We start from the raw sequence: 5,266 nt of genomic DNA, 5'->3' as shown, positions 1-5,266 counted from the left end.
TAAGATAATTTCATAGTAAATAATACCTGTAAGAGGAAGATCAATTTTTTAAGAAGTATTTATTGTATTATGAGTACTATGAATTGCTAATACCAAATTTTACCCCTCTCTCCCATTTTCAAAGACATCAGGCCATCTACTAATCCATAAATATTGATGTCTCACATACGTCATAGAGTAGCTTAAACATACCAGCATAAGAAATAATTAGTATTACATAGTAATTTCCTTTGCCATAGGAATAAATGTTGGACAAAGTCTGGAAACATTTTATTTTCCAATTTGAATTACAGTAATTTTGCCACAGACCACAGCACTAGTGCATGTGTTACTTTAGACATGCTCTAAGAACAAAACAAAAATTTACTGCAAAAATACATGTCACCAATGTGGAACACATTCAGATTTGTATAAAAGTACTGAACTAATATCCCAAAAAGAGGTATATGTAAGCAGTACATAAAGAAGAAATAGTTTTAATATGAAACAGTCATTTAAGTCACATACATCATGATTAGAAGCAGGACTTTCTTTTATAAAAGATATTTTAACTAACAAGCAACATCATCTACATCATCTACAGAACAAGAAAAGTATAGGTATTTAGAATACATTTTAATATAATTACAAGTAATGTATTTTGACAGTTTATGACAAAGATGAAGCTTATCCATTGGGTTTCATGAAAAGTTTTCAATGAAAACTTTCTTCCCTTCATTTGCCCTAGACAACTTGTCTTGGGAGACACTAATGCCATTCCTAGCCTCTTTACTCCAGGGGTGCCTCTAAACTCCTGTGTAAGAGTGCCAAGAGCTGGAAAAATGCAGATGAGGCTTCTATGCTGCTTTACTGGGTAAATGGAATAGAGGAAAAGGGGAAGTTACTAAAATTTGAAAATGAGAAGGCGTTCCCGTCATGGCTCAGTGGTTAGCAAACCCAACTAGTATCCATGAGGACACGGATTCGATCCCTGGCCTCTCTCAGTGGGTTAAAGATCCGGCGTCGCGGTGAGCTTTGGTGTAGTTCGAAGATCAAAGCTCGGAACCTGCATGCTGTGGCTGTGACATAGGCTGGCACCTGTAGCTCCGATTGGACCCCTAGCCTGGGAATTTCCATATGCCTCAGCCTGGGAATCTCCATGTGCCTTGGGTGTGGCCCTAAAAAGCCGAAAAGAAAGAAAAAGAAAAAAGAAAATGAGAAAACCTCTGAGTTCAGAAGCAGAGGAAATGAAATTTTGAAAAGGCTCAACAATTTAAAGGAAATTGGGGAAGTACTCACAAGAAAGCATCAGTCAATTTGATAGCCACTCCTTCCTATGGTGCCTGAAATGTAGTCACATTGTCTTAAATCTTAGCTATTAGACTTTTAAATTCTTTAAAATAAAAAAAGAAATTTAATCCCACTTTATTATCTTTGTTCACATCTTGCTGGAAAACACTCTTCCCTTAAAGTCTGGCCAACTGCAGCCAACAAAGAAACAGGAAATCTGACTAGAGGAAAGATATGAAATTTTGAAATATAGAGCATCTAGGAAGGGAAAAGCCAAGTTGGTCTATATAGCATTCCACTGGAGAGTTAAGGATGGTAAGAGGTAACCAGGGAACACTCATACCAAAGAACTTAACCTTCCTGAAGCAAATCAGGAAAAAGGAGACCTCTGCTTTCTTCTGCTTCCTACATTGATTGGTTCCGTTAAAGAAAACTAAGCACTGAGCATACTAATGGTTAACTATACAATGGTTTTAAAAAGCCTTTATGAGCTTCCTTAAGAATCTAGTCATCTTCTACAGAGTTCTAAACCACTATTTACAAGTGACCTTTGGGAATGTGGATGCTTTTAATTAAACAAACTTAAATAGCACAAATTTTCATGCAGATGAAACCTCTATATAATGCAAAAAAAGAAAAAACTCTCTCAAGCTCCCTTTAAAAATCACTGCTTATATTATTTTTTACTATTAAATACAATTACTATAGAATGTTGGACAATAAGTACAAGCATTCAGTTTATTCAAGACAAACAAATTTGAAAGAATATTAGAAGACTCCTGACACTCATTTTATCTGGATTATTAAAGTCAGCAGATTTCATGGTGACCTACTATTAGCATTTCTTTTCCTACCACTAGGCAAAGTTGGGAGTCTAAAACACACATACAACACACACACACAATGGATTTCTTTATATTGTGTTCACCTATGAACCATAAGTACTAGTACAAGAGAGACTTCAGTTTTATGTACATAAGCTTCTAATTTGGATGACAAGTATCATAATAGCAGTACTCCTAAAGAATTTCACACAAAAGAAAAAAACATGGATCGCAAAAATCTAATTCTAAGCACTCTATCTGAAGAGTAATTTTTCTTTTACAAACTAAACTGTTCCACAACTAGTGAGTCCAGTAGCATCTAAAGACAAGTGGACCAGGAATTCTCTAGTGAAATGAACAAAGCAAGTTCTGAGAAAGGAACTGATGCTTTAAAATGTTCTATCAGTAACCTAGTCTCAGTGAGAGAACCTAACTGGTTGAACTTGGCAAAACTTGAAAATGTAGGAGAAACCTCAAGATTTCCTGTTCAACTGCATGTATGTTTGTCTTTGTGTATATGTGTGCATGTGAGATGACACCTTTCAATGAAGGAAAAGGATCACACCAAAAAACATGCAATGCTACTGGAAAATTATTTCACCCATGTGCATTTCTTTCCCTGACGGAGTATTTTTTTTAATGTTTAGGGCAGCTCGCCACTTGTCTTAAGAAAGCCTTATCAGTTTGTATAATAGCCTTTCAGTCAAATTAGGCAAATTAATATCTAGCCATTCTTTTTTTTTTTTTCTTTTTTTTTTTTTTTTGGCAGCACCCATGGCATATGGAAGTTTCCAGGCCAGGGACCAACAGCACGGCTGCAGCAATGCTGAATCCTTAACCCACGGCACCAGCCTGGGGATTGAACCGGCACCACCACATAGAAGAGCTGGATCACTAACCCATAGAGCCACAGTGGGAACTCCTCTGGCCATTCTTAGAGTTCATCACTTTCCCTACCAAAAAGCATCAAGATAACTTCTGACTTAATGTTATGTAGAGACAAGTGTGGTACCAGTAAGAATATTAATTTGAATACATGAAAGCATTCATCAGCTATGACTGTAGCTTGCCTATGATTCATAGTCAGAATCAACCATGGGCTTTTCTTTTGAATAATTCACTTGTAAGTTTTTAAAAACAACTACTTGGAAATGGAAAATGAAAGAATCACGTTATAAACCAAGTATTTTTAGACTAACTTGGGAGAAGTTATTTCACTTTCACAAAGCTAGCTACTAAAACTGTAAGCAGGAGAGGGCTTAAGAAACAGCATAATCAGTTTTAGCAAAGAGCACAACTCATGTAAATACATGTAAAGTGTTAATCCTGAGGACACTGCAAGGTTCTACTCAGTATTTAACCGCATTCAGTCACTTAAAAAACAAAAACAAAAAAAACACCATCTGATGCTAGGACTGAGCATACGGCATGGGGTGCATTTTTTAAAAATCAGCACTCCCTAGGATTTCAAAAACAACATAACATTTACAAAATTATGTGTCTTTAACAAAAGCTACAGTGTAAGCAAATTGTGATCTCTGAGTATGCTACTGAACACATCAAATGTCAAGAGTCAGCTACAACTACTACATTTTAACTGGTTTTAACTGGCAAAGATTTCAAAGGAGTACCTATTATTAGAATTTATATCATTTCATTTCCTAAAACTATAAAGACATATATCTTAGACTTATATTTAAAATATTTTGTACTCACCTCTAACTAGTTACAGTTAAATGGAGAAAACATTACCTTGTACCATATGAAATTGCTGTTTTTGTTTGTAGGTCAAAATCAAAACACTGTATTTAAAAAAATAAGTTTTATTCAATCAAAATATGCATAATGAGTATTAATAATTTTTCTACTAGGATATTAATATTGCATTTTTATAAAACTCATCATTTGTTAGGCTCTATAAATTGTTCAAACCCTCCAATTACTGTTTCTCAATTGAAGAATATGTTGTTTCTTAGAAAGTTTCAAATGATGAAAAAAGATGCCAGTTCACTGAATAAAGTTCTGGTGACTACAATGAACACAACAAAATTTAACAGCTCAATTCAATTAACTTTGCTTTAGTGCCTTGTGACATAAGAGGCCAGGTGTTACCATGTAAAAGTGTGGGTTCATGTTTCCTAAAGTAAGGACATTTAATCGATATTTTCATGCATAATTTTAACTTCTTAGCACTATTGCTGTTGCTGTCATTTCAAGGTTTAAATGGTAGTAACTATCCCTTTTGCAGATCACCATATGGTCTTCAGAACTTTTTTGGCCACAATGACAAAGATGGTTCAAGTTTGGAAGCTTCACCAGCAGCCAACCACTGTACAAACTGCTATCAACTGTCATATAGTATCCTTTGGGGGTCGGGGGAGATCACAGGTTATGATCCACTCCAAAAATGAATTTCTGCTGTTTTGAATCTTAATGAACCTCCAATTGCCTCCATTTTTGTTCGTCTCTCAAGAGGATACTCTCAGGTCCATTTTTACACTTTCCCCAGTCACAGTAGAAACTCCTGTTTGTTGCAGGGCCTTGAATTGTTGGGAGTTAGCTCTCACCTTGGCTTTTAATTGCTCTTTGCTTAAAATGAATTTTGAACTCCTGAGGCTCATTTTTTAATTCAGATCCCCAGAATAAGATTTTTCAAATCACCACTGAGTAGTTCTTTTGTTGGCAGAGCCCTCTAAGGCCAAATTGATATTTCTACCTATTTCGTTTGCAGTATGTCCCAATTTGAAATGATATTAAGAAAAGTATTCACAGTTCTTCTGAAGATACTGTATTATCTATTTTTCTGGAAAACAATAATAACTCAATAAGCAAAGAAAACTGAAGCATGAAGAACATAATACTGTTATATTTCTAAACAGCACAACTAAAAACATACTTTATGTCAACTCTACTAATTGCAATCAATTTTCAGCTGATCTAATGTTAGCAATTTCATGTGGTACAATCCACAAGTAGACCAACAAATACTTATTGAATATCTACTATATGCTAACATCTGTCTCATATCTGTACTCTATCCTGGAAACAGATATCCTGGAAAGATTGACTTGAAAATACAAGTCACTAATTTCAAGGACTCTAGAAAGGAAGGAATCTGGTGTCACACTTTACTATTTTTAAAAACATCCCTTAAAACATATGCTTTCTTCCAT

Source organism: Phacochoerus africanus, chromosome 2 (assembly GCF_016906955.1).
Source record: "Phacochoerus africanus isolate WHEZ1 chromosome 2, ROS_Pafr_v1, whole genome shotgun sequence".
Lineage (NCBI taxonomy): Eukaryota > Metazoa > Chordata > Mammalia > Artiodactyla > Suidae > Phacochoerus > Phacochoerus africanus.
This window is presented reverse-complemented; position numbering follows the sequence as displayed.